We start from the raw sequence: 16,380 nt of genomic DNA on the forward strand, positions 1-16,380 counted from the left end.
TTCGGACATTCATATCTGTCTCCCTGAATCGCTGCAACATTCTGGACACACTTGTATGGGAAACTCCAAACCTTTCTGCAATTCTTGTGTATGTCCACCCTTCTTCTAGCAAAACTACCGCTTGGGCACATTCCTCTTGGGTCAAATTGCGTTTTTCACGTTGCATAGGGATTGAGTGTTGAAAATCAAACGAAAGAAAAACTATTGAACACTAGAATTGATCGAGAACAACTGATTTCAGAATGGAGCCAATACATTCAAAATCTGATAATCTCATCTTCTTTTATTCCTGCTGGGAAAAAACATCTGTATTGAAGAAAAACGTTGAAAGTGGATAACATATGCATGCATAATTCTGATAAAAATAATTATCATTGAGAACACCTTCAGTTGTAGATTAAATTTAAGATTTCCATAATGTGCGTTAATTTTTTTGCGCAGTGTATTTGGTCGTCAACAAATTCATACCATGTCGTCATTCAGATTTCACAGCCCTGTTTCAATGACATATGTTAAACAAAACGGTCATCCGAAATTGAAGATCAGCCATTTGACAATATGGATTGTTTATCTACTACTGAACGAAAATTGTGAAAACTTAATAAAATTAATTACTAAATACGTGCCGTGTATAAAGAGCAGATTATGGTCGACATAAATTTCTATCTGAGCGTACAATTGGTAAAACCATGAAGAAAGACTCTAGATTTGTTACTGATTCTTGAGGCCCAAAACATTGTTGCTGCAAACTCTAGCCATTTGCGTAAGTACTCAAGAGTGTCTATAGACAAAATTCATTTTTATCTAAACAGACCATTTCAAGAAATAATCCTGAAACACGTCGATTTTTGATTCAAATGGAACACTCCCATTTTGTCTCAATTGTCCGATTACTCTAGCTGAGCTGATTCCAAAAATGTATCACAAGTTTATTCCAATTGGTACAGGGTGGACAAAAATAATAAATTAAATCCAAGCAATAATTAATTAGAACATTCACAAATACCAACAATATTGTAGTGCTAAACTGTCATTGAACACCAATAAGAATGCTAGACGACTATGTTTTTTTTTAATTGATAAGAAATAATTTCTTTCATATTCTGTCGGCTAGACCACAAGTACCAAAAATGTTTGAAAACAGCTCATTTTCATTAATCTAAAAATGTAATAAACTACAGGGTGTTACATTCAAACCAATTGCCGCTAGACAATATATTTTTGATAATATTGTTAATTTAACTAAAAAAGAATGTTACGCGTTACTTTATGGGAACACACAAAACTATTTTATTTTTATTCATCTCATTTATAGCAAAATGAACACTTGTTTTTCAAATTTGAGTTCAAGTGACGCTCTATCTAGAAGTTTGTTAATTCAAGAACATAAATATCTGAATATGATTTTGGTAATTAGACAATAGGACCCGCGCTGCCATGTCATTTTCAAGATAAAGGCGTTTTTTCTTTTATTCATATATCGAAGTGAATACAGTTATAGGTAATAAAAGACAAGTATCAAATAAAATCATATTCATATCTTATATAAGACTTGAAGGGTCATCATACTAAGTAATATCATAATTAAGAATGTATTTTTCTATGTTTGGTTTGTTTGTTACGTTTTCACACACAAAAGGCTTATCAGATGAAAATGAAATTTTGCACACAAATAGTTGTCGACTTAAAACGAAGATCATTTGAATTTTAACTATAAAAATTTCTATGAGAAAAAAAGAAGGTGGTTATCATTCTAAAATATTTTGATAAACCATAAATGAGTTTCCTTTTCCATTTCTACCCAAAATGATGCATTTGTCCATGTCGAATGACTTGAAAGTAACAAGCTGATAAAAACTCGTAAGCTCGTAAGAGAATCTGTATAATGATGAAACGACATAAGCGGGCGAAATTTTGGAGCAATGAAAACATCGTCATTAACAAAGTTACCGGCTACATTAGAGGCTTTCCGACAGCAGACTAGGCTTAACGTTGAAGTGAGATGGTGGAATAATTTATTTTGCATTGAATGTAGGCTTATAATTATTTGTTATTTTAATTGTACGCATATCATGTGAAAACATGCTCGTTAACTGATGAAAATAATATTATCTTATCGAGCGTGCGCATAAATAAACTGAATTTCACTTTATTTCATGAAAAAGGATTATCCGATGAATATTTCGATACACTCTAAACGAATTGTATTCATGCTATTATTTTAAAATGTGTTATATATCTAAAATTTCATATATAGATTATCTGAATGAGCGATCACAGTCTCTAAATATAATATGGTTTGTGTTTTTTTTTCATCGCTAAATACATATACATAGACAGAGAGTTTTTTGACCAATACTGAAAAAGGATCATCTCTAGCTGAGCTGATTCCAAAAATGTATCACATGTTTATTCCAATTGTTACAGGGTGGACAAAAATAATAAATTAAATCCAAGCAATAATTAATTAAAATATTCACAAATACCAACAATATTGTAGTGGTAAACTGTCCTTGAACACCAATAAAAATGCTAGACGACTATGTTTTTTTTTAAATTGATAAGAAATAATTTCTTTCATATTCTGTCTACTAGACCACAAGTACCAAACATGTTTGGAAACAGCTCATTTTTATTAATCTAAAAATGAAACAAACTACAGGGTGTTACATTCAAACCAATTGTCGCTAGACAATAAGTATTTTTGATAATATTGTTAATTCAACTAATAAAGAAGTTACGAGTTACTTTATGGGCACACACAACTATTTTATTTTTATTCATCTTATTTATAGCAAAATGAACACTTGTTTTTCAAATTTGAGTTCAAGTGACGCTCTATCTAAAAGAATTCAAGTACATAAATATTTCAACATGATTTCGATTATTAGACCCGCGCTGCCATGTCATTTTCAAGATAAAGGCGTTTTTTCTTTCATTCCTATAATAATAATAATAATTAAATGGTTTATTCTGTAAGCTATAGGGTATAAACATTATATTATACAGGGTGGCCATTTGAAAACGAAACAGACGAGATTACAGACGAAATAAAGTTTTTCGATAGAAATGCTCAGACAGGTCGATTTCTGTTTCGAGGGGGACAACTTAAGATGTAGGTTACGGACGCATAGCGCTTCAACCCTTGCTGCTACAAACCCCCCCCCCCCCCCCCCCAATTTTTGAATAGGGAAGATGGGGTGAGTGATACCTCAATTTAAAGGTATTTTTATACTGATTTCAGCACAGTAATTGTTTTTTCATTTTATGCATTAGTTCTCGAAATATTCATGCGTTAGTTAGTTAGGAAGAAAGCCACAGTCATGGTTGTTTTGAAGCTCAAAATGTCGATTTTTCACAAAACACTACAAGTGCCATGAGAACACTACTTCATTTTCAAATACTTAGTTAAGAATATTTCGAGAACTAATGCATAAAATGAAAAAACAATTACTGTGCTGAAATCAGTATAAAAATACCTTCCAAATGAGGTATCACTCACCCCATCTTCCCTATTCAAAATTTGGGGGTGAGGGTTGTAGTAGCAAGGGTTGAAGCGCTATGCGTCCGTAACATAGATCTTAAGTTGTCCCCCTCTAAACAGAAATCGACCTGTCCGAGCATTTCTATCGAAAAACTTTATTTCGTCTGCAATCTCGTCTGTTTCGTTTTCAAATGGCCACCCTGTATATCGAAGTGAATACAGTTATACGTAATAATAGACAAGTATCAAATGAAATCATATTCATATTTTATATTAGACTTGAAGGGTCATCATTTGATTTGTTTGTTACGTTTTCACACACAAAAGGCCCATCCGATGAAAATGAAATTTGGCACGCAAATAGTTGTCGACTTAGAACGAAGATAATTCGAATTTTAACTATGAAAATTTCTATGAGGAAAAAAGAAGTTGGTTATCATTCTAAGATATTTTGATAAACCATAAATGAGGTTCCTTCTCCATTTCTACCCAAAATGATGCATTTGTCCATGTCGAATGACTTGAAAGTAACAAGCTGATAAAAACTCGTAAGCTCGTAAGAGAATCTGTATAATGATGAAACGACATAAGCGGGCGAAATTTTGGAGCAATGAAAACATCGTCATTAACAAAGTTACCGGCTACATTAGAGGCTTTCCGACAGCAGACTAGGCTTAACGTTGGAGTGAGATGGTGGAATAATTTATTTTGCATTGAATGTAGGCTTATAATTATTTGTTATTTTAATTGTACGCATATCATGTGAAAACATGCTCGTTAACTGATGAAAATAATATTATCTTATCGAGCGTGCGCATAAATAAACTGAATTTCACTTTATTTCATGAAAAAGGATTATCCGATGAATATTTCGATACACTCTAAACGAATTGTATTCATGCTATTATTTTAAAATGTGTTATATATCTAAAATTTCATATATAGATTATCTGAATGAGCGATCACAGTCTCTAAATATAATATGGTTTGTGTTTTTTTTTTTCATCGCTAAATACATATACATAGACAGAGAGTTTTTTGACCAATACTGAAAAAGGATCATCTCTAGCTGAGCTGATTCCAAAAATGTATCACATGTTCATTCCAATTGTTACAGGGTGGACAAAAATAATAAATTAAATCCAAGCAATAATTAATTAAAACATTCACAAATACCAACAATATTGTAGTGGTAAACTGTCCTTGAACACCAATAAAAATGCTAGACGACTATGTTTTTTTAAATTGATAAGAAATACTTTCTTTCATATTCTGTCTACTAGACCACAAGTACCAAACATGTTTGGAAACAGCTCATTTTTATTAATCTAAAAATGAAACAAATTACAGGGTGTTACATTCAAACCAATTGTCGCTAGACAATAAGTATTTTTGATAATATTGTTAATTCAACTAATAAAGAAGTTACGAGTTACTTTATGGGCACACACAACTATTTTATTTTTATTCATCTCATTTATAGCAAAATGAACACTTGTTTTTCAAATTTGAGTTCAAGTGACGCTCTATCTAGAAGAAATCAAGAACATAAATATCTGAACATGATTTCGATTATTAGACCCGCGCTGCCATGTCATTTTCAAGATAAAGGCGTTTTTTCTTTCATTCATATAATAATAATAATAAAATGGTTCATTCTGTGAGCTAAAGGGTATAAACATTATATTATATCGTCGGCTAAGAGTGTAAATCTGCTATGTCCATAATGAAAAATTTTACAGGAGACCGAAAAAACCGTACAGTACAGTGTTATAATAATAAACTTTCTTATTATTATTATTATAACAGTTACTGTACGGTTTTTTTGGTCTCCTGTAAAATTGTTCATTATGGACATAGCAGATTTACACTCTTAGCCGACGATATATCGAAGTGAATACAGTTAAACGTAATAATAGACAAGTATCAAATGAAATCATATTCATATTTTATATTAGACTTGAAGGGTCATCATACTAAGTAATATCATAAATATGAATGCATTTTTGTATGTTTGGTTCGTTTGTTACGTTTTCACACACAAAAGGCTTATCCGAAATGAAAATGAAATTTTGCACACAAATAGATGTCGACTTAGAACGAAGATTATTTGAATTTTAACTATGAAAATTTCTATGAGAAAAAAAGAAGGTGGTTATCATTCTAAAATATTTCAAAAAAACCATAAATGAGGTTCCTTCTCCATTTCTACCCAAAATGATGCATTTGTCCATGTCGAAGGACTTGAAAGTAACAAGCTGATAAAAACTCGTAAGCTCGTAAGAGAATCTATATAATGATGAAACTACATAAGCGGGCGAAATTTTGGGGCAATGAAAACATCGTCATTAACAAAGTTACCGGCTACATTAGAGGCTTTCCGACAGCAGACTAGGCTTAACGGTGAAGTGAGATGGTGGAATAAGTTATTTTGCATTGAATGTAGGCTTATAATTATTTGTTATTTTAATTGTACGCGTATCATGTGAAAACATGCTCGTTAACTGATGAAATAGTATATTCCAAAACAAGTTGCAGAATGGGCTCCTATTACAACACGAATGCGAAATTCGAAAACGAGCGATGAAGGAGCGAGTTTTCGAACGCATGAGTGTTGGAATGGCCTTCTGCAACGAGTATTAGACGATATTTTCTCTATTTCAGTCAAGTTTTTTGAAATATTGTCGAAATTCAATGAAAAATTCAGATTACACATCCACTGACATTTTATTGTATCTTGGCAGTTGGTGTGACTGTTACGAAAATTGACAGATTACGGAATATGAATTTGAATCTTATGTTTCGAATTTTGAGATAATTTACAATTACGCATTAAATTCGTTTATTATGTCTGACGAAATCGATTTATAACCACAGGAATTAAGAGGAATTACGAATAATGTTGCAGATCATTTTACTATATCCAAATTATACCATTTTGACAATTATTGACGTTCGTTGAAAATTGATAGGATTGGAAGTCAGTATAGACAACCACAAATCGAAAAATATAACTGAAAACGATGCTGTAATGAGTTCATTACAGCACTGTTTTTAGAACTGTAATGAACTCATTACGATACTGAAATAGAGAAATAATATTATCTTATCGAGCGTGCGCATAAATAAACTGAATTTCAGTTTATTTCATGAAAAAGGATTATCCGAATGTTCGTGGGACTCTCACGTCCAGGACGAATTTTTAAAAAAATATCTGACCGTATATTCTTGTTCTACGCCCTCGAATTAGTAAGTATGCCAAATTTCACGGCGATAGGAGTCGGAAAATATTTTTTCAAAAATTCGATATGGTCCAGCGTCACGCGTCTGGTCGGTACGACGGCTCAAATTCTACCAAAAATTAGGTCAACTACGAAAATATTTATTGTCATATCTGCAAGTGTCTATAATAATAGCATTCATATACAGGGTGGCCATTTGAAAACGAAACAGACGAGATTACAGACGAAATAAAGTTTTTCGATAGAAATGCTCGGACAGGTCGATTTCTGTTTCGAGGGGGACAACTTAAGATGTAGGTTACGGACGCATAGCGCTTCAACCCTTGCTACTACAACCCTCACCCCCAAATATTGAATAGGGAAGATGGGGTGAGTGATACCTCATTTGAAAGGTATTTTTATACTGATTTCAGCACAGTAATTGTTTTTTCATTTTATGCATTAGTTCTCGAAATATTCTTAACTAAGTATTTGAAAATGAAGTGGTGTTTTCATGGCACTTGTAGTGTTTTGTGAAAAATCGACATTTTGAGCTTCAAAACAACCATGACTGTGGCTTCCTTCCTAACTAACTAACGCATGAATATTTCGAGAACTAATGTATAAAATGAAAAAACAATTACTGCGCTGAAATCAGTATAAAAATACCTTTAAATTGAGGTATCACTCACCCCATCTTCCCTATTCAAAAATTGGGGGTGGGGGTTGTAGCAGCAAGGGTTGAAGCGCTATGCGTCCGTAACGTACATCTTAAGTTGTCCCCCTCGAAACAGAAATCGACCTGTCCGAGCATTTCTATCGAAAAACTTTATTTCGTCTGTAATCTCGTCTGTTTCGTTTTCAAATGGCCACCCTGTATAATATAAAACATATAATATATATAAAAGGCTACATTAATCTTATTAATTTAAATTTATTTTAGAAACATGTCTGACGTTAACACCAGATATAGGGAGTTCCTCAATGACATTAATCATGACGGGAAAATACCTAGAGCTATTATTCTTCTATTTTCAAAGGGGATGATGCGCTATAAGGAGAGGGTCACGTTGGCAACTTCATGTCTTCAAAATCACCTGGAGCCCTCATACGTATGGACATGCATTAGTACCGTTAATAAGAATTGTACAGAGCCAAGGCGGCAGAAGTTCATGGAACTGTATAATTCGATCAAGGGTAGTGCAGACAGCAAATGTCACTACGTGGCGTATGACATTTATTCAGGTCAATATCTAGACCTGAATAAACATCATCGGCACGGAGTAGCCGATACAACGATTGTTATCGAGGAAACCCCCTCCCGATAACAAAAAGACGGCCAACATTTGTTGTCTCCACCCCCTTGAAAAAACCACGGGCTGAGGCATCCTATACGATGGAACCAGGTGCCTTTGCACAAGAAGGAGTCGCTGGTCCAAGTCTTATAGAGCATCCAGAAGTCACACAAGATGAAATACAGGCGTTCGTGGATGAAGTCCAACATTTAGAGGGGTTTGAAACCCCTACCTAATAGGTAAATATATTTATTATTTATTGTGTATAAATATAAACCGAATTAAATTTTATACAAATATACTATCAGACTATATAAAAAATAATATTTCGTAGCAATTAAATTAAAAGCATATTAATTATATGCGGCAGCGACATCTATCGAAACGGGAAGTAACATAAACAATAATAATAATTAATTAAAGATATTATTTCTCACATAAGTATAAACCGAATTAAATTTCATACAAATATACTATCAGACTATATATTCTATATATCTATATATAATTCTGAATATCTGCCAAAGTCAGGAAATAACTGAACGTCAATATCATACCTCATAATTTTTTTTGTATGAATGTATTTCATTAATCATTATTTTAGATTCCTAATTGCTATATAGAAAATCAATTCAAGCGTAATATAAAAAATATATATATTTGGTCAAACCATCGATGTGATGTCTGGAACTATTGAGGACTTATATTTTCAGGCACCAGTTGCACCCTTGGAAGCCACATATACCTTTATACAGTTCTGCGATCTCCAAGGGTGCAATCTGCGTGCGTTACATAATAACAACCAAACTTGATTCCCAAATTTTTACCTTGAAGCCTTGTTAAATACTCATTACATACTCCACTTCGAATATTTATATATTCCTAAACTATTTTCGATTTCTAACTACTCTATGAAGTCCGGAGTTGCTTCGTTTCTGAGATACAGGCCATTGAAGTTTTTATTGAGATGTCACTGTTTTTTTTTGTTGTTATCTATTTTTTTGGGCCAAAAAACTGAAAATACAACTTTTCAGTATCTTGTGTTTTCTTCATATTGAGCTTCGTTTCTGAGAACAAAAATCATTTATACTGATACTCGTTTGACAATACTATCACAGTCAGCTGGTCTCCAAAGTATGTAGGTGTTAATGATATGCTTCATTTTTTTTCTCCAAAACGAAGCTAGACGTGAAGACTGCACAAGAGACCAAAAATTTGTATTAATTAGTTGGTCGATCTAAAAAGTTCGAAAACCACAAAAATTCAATTTTTTCCTCAATATTGTTGGTTGTGCCCACTGAGACGTCACAGGACTCAATAATTTCAATCTAGTTAGGGCTAAATAAGCATCTTATCACTCCAACTAAGTTTACCAAATAATAACCAAACCAGTTTAAGAGTATTTACGATAATTTATAAATAGCTACCATATTTTTCAAACAAACTTGACGACCCTGTATCTCGGAAATGAACCAACTACGGACATATGTTCGTAGCACCATTTTTTTTAAACAACCTAAACAATCATTCTCTGTCTTGTACAGAAGATAGGAGTCACCCTGTAGATGATAATCTTTAAAAGCTTATGACTCAAGGCTAAAATTTATTAAAAACTGAATAGCATACTGAAAGAGAGAAATTGAAAACGAACCAGCCAGCGTATGGAAAGTCTACATCAAATATTGTTGATGAAAAAGAAGCCAAAACAACATGTATGGCAGCTTATTTTTCCAGATAATGGAGAGGATACATTTGAACAGCGGAATCTGATGGGAATCAATTTCCATTATCTCGAGTAGCCGAGCGAGTAACTGAGGTTATTAAAAGCAAAAAGAACGGGACGGGAGCATTATACACTGATCAACAATTGCTAGGGATCACTTATGAACTTCTCTTCATTTGTATTTTTTTCAAGTTATCTCGTGAATATCTGTACATTATATGTTCTCTAAGGAAAAAGTAAGATGTTTTGAGTTGATTATATCAAAGTCTTCCTCACTTCATCGGCTCTTGTTCACAAAATCGATTATTATCTGTAGGCTGTTACAGGTTGAGTGGAAAGCAATTTGGTATTTGTTATTAAATCTGTTTTTTTCTCTCGTTCAAAGACATAAGGTGACAATAATTGAAGAAATGAGAACAATATCAGCTTATCAGTCATGCCGAGAAGACGTTTGGCTCCTGTGCAACTCGACCAAATCATACGGTGGATACAGGAAGGTTTGTCCCAGCGAGAAGTGTCCCGGCGGTTGAATGTTTCGCAAAGTGTCTTGAGTCGGGCTTGGAATAGGTTCATCCAAAACGACTCAGTAGCTTATGTTCATGGGGGAGGTCGGCAGCGCAGTACAACAGCTGCCAAAGATCGTCTTTTGATCCTCAATGCTAGGAGAAATCCCACTTACCCGGCGTCGCGGCTCAATAGATCACTGAGAGTTGCAACAGGAGTTCTAATTTCGAACCAGACTGTAAGGCGACGACTACATGTTCGTGGTTTGAGAGCACGTAGGAGGGTACAACATCCCCGTTTGAATAGGGAACACCGGGTTCATCGACGGCAATGGGCTGAGGAGCACCGCAATTCGACACTTGAAGATTGGAGCCGATGTTTATTTACGGATGAGTCTAGATTCCTCTGGTCAACTCCGATGGACGTATTCTTGCTTGGAGGGAAAGAGGTCGAAGGTATGCAGAACAGTTTATGGTACCCACAACAGCTTTTGGCGGAGGTTCTATATGTGTATGGGGAGGCATTTGTTTGAACCAACGCACAGAGTTGGTTGTTCTGCAGAACACCACCATGACCAGCCAGAGATATCACGATATGATTATTGAACCCATAATTGTTCCGTTTGCGGCTGCCGTGGGCGAGAATTTCATTTTAATTGACGATAATACCGTAGTCGTCTGGTTAATGAAGCGCTAGAAACTCATGCTATTGATAGGATGGACTGGCCAGCTCGCTCTCCAGACATGAATTGCATCGAACATGTCTGGTCTGAGATGTCTAGACAATTGTCAACCTTAGAACAACCGATCAATAATTCGGAGGACCTTTCTAACGCTTTACGGGATATTTGGACGAATTTGCCCCAAAATTTTATAAATCGTTTGATCGTATGCCTCGTAGGGTAGAATGCTTGAGACGAGCTCGTGGGGGACCAACTAGGTACTAGCTTAACCGAAACTTCAGCCTTCTTGTGGTTTCATCATAAAATTTTTATGTTATTCAACCACAGAATTTTGAGTGTTCCTAATAAAGTCTCTTTTGCTCTCCAACTTTCCATTTTTTCATTCTTTTCTCAAGTGAACCATATTATCAACTGAAAATATTCTGATATCTGACTTAATTTATAATCTTGGAGCGAATATTTCAGAAATAAATTTAGAACAAGTAAATGATCCCTATCAATTGTTGAGCAGTGTATTTCAGATCATTCGGTCGAAAAACTCAACTAGTTTTTTACCCTATACTTTGTTCCTGATGTCTGTCAGAGCTACATAAATTTTAGTACGTTAAAACACAAACTTTACCACATTTGACAGTGTTGAACAATGGACTGTTGAATAAAAACAGCTTCCCTTTCCTGTTAGGCTACAAATCGGTGGAACAGAATGCCAACATAAAGTATAATTTATTTGTGGAGAATTCAGTTCACATTCATTATTACGGTAGCTCCCAAAAATGCTGTCTTCGCATTTGTAAATTAATAATATGTATATTGAGTTGAATTTTTTCTGCAGATGATTCATGAGATTCAATGGGAAAATATGAATGATTTTTACATAACAGGCCAATTGAAAAGTCCTCGGTCTACCATAGTTAAACACATTTTTTTGGCAAAATTCGATTTTAATATTCAACATAGTTGCCTTCGAGGGCGATACAGCGATTATAGCGATTTTTCAACTTTTCGATACCATTTTTGTAGTCCGATTTGTCTTTCGCTTCAAAATAGGCTTCAGTTTTGGCGATTACTTCATCATTGGAGCGAAATTTATTTCCAGCAAGCATTCTTTTGAGGTCTGAGAACAGGAAAAAACATTAGGGGCCAGATTTGGCGAATAAGGTGAATGCAGAAGCAATTCGAATCCCAGTTTATGCAATTTTGCCATTGTTTTCATTGATTTGTGACACGGCTCATTATCTTGATGAAAGAGCATCTTTTTTTTCTTCAAATAAGGCAGTTTTTTAAAGATTTCATCCTTCAAACGATCCTATAACGCATATAATAATCGCTGTTGATGGTCTGGCTCTTTTGGAAGTGATCAATGAATATTATACCTTGCGCATCCCAGAATACTGATGCCATAACCTTTCCAGCTGACTGTTGTGTTTTTCCTTGCTTTGGATGCAGTTCATCATGTGTAGTCCACTCAGCTGACTGTCGATTCGACTCCGGAATGAAATGATGGAGCCATGTTTCATCCATTGTCACATATCGACGCAAAAATTCAGGTTTATTGCACTTAAACAGCTTCAAACATTGATCAGAATCATTGAAACGTTGTTGCTTTTGATCGATTGTGAGCTCGCGTGGCACCCATTTTGCACACATCTTTCTCATGTTCAAATATTCGTGAATGTTCTGATGTACACGTTCAGATGATATCTTCACAAATTGCTGCTTTCTCGATCAACTTCACTTTACGGTCATTCCAAATTATTTTATGAACTTTTCGTCGGTGACAGCCTCTTTTGGGCGTCCACTGCGTTTGCCGTCTTCGGTGCTCATTTCACCACGTTTAAACTTAGCATACCAATCAATGATGGTTGATTTTCCTAGAATAGACCCTGGAAAGTCTTCATCAAGCCAAGATTTTGCTTCAATTGTATTTTTCCCTTCAAAAAGCAATATTTCATCAGCACACTAAATTCTTTTTTTTTCAAATAAAAAAAGTAGCTACACTCACAACGCATATTGCGTTGGCACAAACTTAATAGTCGGACTGCTTTTAAATTTTGACACGTATTATTTGAAGGTTGGTTCTAAGTGGAAATCATATAGATTCAATACTAGCACCGCCATCTGTGCATAAGACCGGGGACTTTTCAATTGGCCTGATAACATTTGACCCACTCTGCAATAAGAATATGCAAAAAGTTAATTGAGTTGGGTCATATACTCAACTGGCAATTTATGGGTGATATTTGAAACTTTCTCAAGAAAAAGCGGAATTTGTGAATTTTATCGATAACGCATTATTTTTGGTATTCAGTGTATATTGGAATATTCAAACCTATTTTAAACCGAACTGTCATCCGAAGCGTCATAGATAGATAGATAGATAGATAACCATATGTTTAGTTGACGATAAACCATATTCAATGGTTGATATGAACCTGTGAAAATTGTGAAAACCTACTGCTGAAATAATAATTCTGAAGTCATGTAAAAAAAATTCGAAGAGACTGGCTCTGTTATTGATATCTTAAGATGTGCAATTTGGTCTGGTAAAGTGATCGGCCCATAGAAGATGTCACTCAAACCATCAATTTTCATCGCTATAATCTTTAGGCCTGAAATTAATGATAAGGAATTGAAAGAAATGTGTATCCAGCAAAATGGTATAACAAGTTGCACAACAAGATTTATCGTGAGTTTAATTAGTAGGACGCTTAATTTCCCGTTTCGGCTATGAATTGTTACGTTCCACATTAGATGTTACGCCACTGTAGTTTTCCTCTTCAAAAGAAACCTCAACCGGTAGGATGCGCTCGATATATCAAGAATTTCCACTCCTGAGTGGCCTGATGGTTCTTCGATTCTTTTCTCGCTGTAGTACTATTGAATGCACTGTATGAGCATTTTTCTGTTGTCTATATCAACGTTTCATTTACTGAATCAATATTTTATTTCGCCATTTCTTATATCAAGGTGATAAACATTTGATTTATTTTTCGCGATCAAAAACCGGATGACCGGGTAAGAATGTTTTTATCAGATTAATTTTCATATGTACCTACCTAATATTTTTATTTATCAGTTAATTGATTGTGAAAATTCATTTATCGGTATTTTTAATTTGAAGGAGTTCACTGCAAATAATTTCATTTTCCTCTTAATATATTTCTTTTATTGTTTCATATTTTTTTGAATTTTTCATTTGATAACAGAAAAAACGTGCATGAATATTGCAGATCCACCATTTTGTCCCAAATTTCGTATACATACGGAAGTGGATAATGTCCATCCATATTTTTTTTGATTGTCTTGTTGATCTGTTGGGGAAATTTCTGGTTCTTATTCTTCACATTCATTTTTTCTTGTTGTTAATTTTTGAAATGAGTTGGAAAGTTTCCCATACAGATCTAAATTTTCTACTTCTGAAATTTAAGTGCCTGATTGTACTTTGAATTTACAGTTTTTGGTAATAGCTGAAAATTTTGGACTTCACTTTTTGGAAACATCTGAGAATTTCGGAGCACTACTTTTTGGAAACACTTCAAAATTGTGACAAGCACAGTTTTTGCTATCCTTAAATACTGACATCGATGTCTACTCAACACCTCATTTTGGAAATCAAGAATTTTGGTACAATTTTAAAATGGGGACAACGGAACCAGGTGGAAGAGTTCATCCTAAAGGGGCAATCACTGAACTGAAGTTAAGTTTTGAAAAAAAAAGTGACGACGAGAGTATTTTATAGTATTCGGAATTTGTATTATCAAGGTTCCATTATAATTGTAATTTTTTTCGGTTTAGTTCTTTTCAAGTTCCTTTGATCAATTCTTGTTTAGCCCTCACCCTCTTTACGACTGAGCTCCGAAATAAAAATAATCTCCATCTGGGAGGATACCAACAGAAGTACCACCCTTAATTATAGTGGTAGGCTACAAATTGGCGCCCAACGTGGGGGTACTTCCTAAGACGTGTAAGCCTGAATTGATCTCAAGGTTCTTTGAATTTTATTTGTAAAAGTTTAGGAAGTGGAAATTTCCTCAACTCTCTTGGTCACTTCAAATTCTCTATTCTATTTGTTTTTATAGTTCTTTATTGGCCTAATTTGGTAATTTCACTTCATAATTGTATATTTCTTGATTTTTTGTTTCATAGAAAAAACATTCAATAAGTGCTTTGAGTACGTACCTTTCTTTTCTCTTTATTTCACTCACAACAAAATCAATTAATTCAATCCTAATTATTTGAAAAGCATTAAACTCTCATATGAGGTCAGTATTCGCGGTATAGATCCACCATCAACTGTAGAAGAAAAACGAAAAATTTTACGTGGTCTTTTAGCACAAGAGACTCCAGTGAAAAGTTTCTTTGAAATTAGTGATAGGCACAATTTTGCTCAAAATATCGCTGAAATCCAGTCTCAATTACCTAACGTTTATCAGCACATTCAAAAACGTTCATATCATGCTTATAAAGTAAATGAGAAAGTTTATAACTTTCGAAGAATAGAACAACGTTTTTACCAAGGACAACATCTCTGGAAGAGGAATTTCGTCTCATCTAGTTTGCCTAACGATTTCTCTGCTAAGCTTGCACCAAAATAAACTCCTTGTGTGGTACATAAAGTTTTATCGCCATTGGTATATAATGTGAAGGATTTAGAAGGAAATAATTTATATAAATCAAATAATTTGACAACTTTGTGTCTAATCCTTCACAATAATATATCTATAGGTATATGATATATTTAGTTTATTTTTGTCTTGGAATATATTCCAATTCTAAAAATGACAAATTTAATAATCAACCAAAAGAAAATTTAAAATGACTAAAAATGTATCAATTAAGTAAACGGTTAACTAATTGAACAACTACATCAACATAAAGACAGACGTACGTTTCGGAATTTTTGTATCTAATAATACAATTTTTCCTCATCAGTGTCTTATAATTCAACGAAAATTATTAAATTTGCAAACTCACCACGTGTATATTACTCCATCAAAACTGCAAGCTAGAAACTACAGACTAACTAAACGTACCGGTTACTCTAGTGAGGATTCACATAGAAAACCATTACTGAAGGTAGTCATAGATTTCTTCCTTGTTATTTTTTTGAAAAACATATACAAATCGACATTTACCATTGAATAAACAATTTCAGGAATTTTAAATTTATCAATTGGTTGGTAACGACTCTCTAATCAATAAATGATTACATCAAATTATAAAAGTTTAATGAGTCTACTTGTTGAAGGCTATTTAATATAAATCAAATAATTTGACAACTTTTTGTCTAATCCTTCACAATAATATATCTATATGATATATTTAGTTTATTTTTGTCTTGGAATATGTTCCAATTCTAAAAATGACTAAAAATGTATCAATTAAGTAAACGGTTAACTAATTGAACAACTACATCAACATAAAGACAGACGTACGTTTCGGAATTTTTGTATTTAATAAATAATGAATAG

The 16,380-nt window shown here is 33.8% G+C and overlaps 1 protein-coding gene and 1 long non-coding RNA gene across 6 annotated transcripts in view; one reads left to right on the plus strand and one right to left on the minus strand.

Moving 5' to 3' along the window:
* Nucleotides 1–16,380, minus strand: part of LOC123679881 — a 165,010-nt gene that overhangs the window by 58,390 nt on the left and 90,240 nt on the right. The window lies entirely within an intron of this gene.
* On the plus strand, nucleotides 13,644–14,694 carry LOC123679896. Its single transcript, XR_006747452.1, has 2 exons — nucleotides 13,644–13,924; nucleotides 14,364–14,694. It is a non-coding gene; the product is annotated as an uncharacterized LOC123679896 (long non-coding RNA).

This window comes from Harmonia axyridis, chromosome 5 (assembly GCF_914767665.1).
Source record: "Harmonia axyridis chromosome 5, icHarAxyr1.1, whole genome shotgun sequence".
In the NCBI taxonomy this organism is placed as follows: domain Eukaryota; kingdom Metazoa; phylum Arthropoda; class Insecta; order Coleoptera; family Coccinellidae; genus Harmonia; species Harmonia axyridis.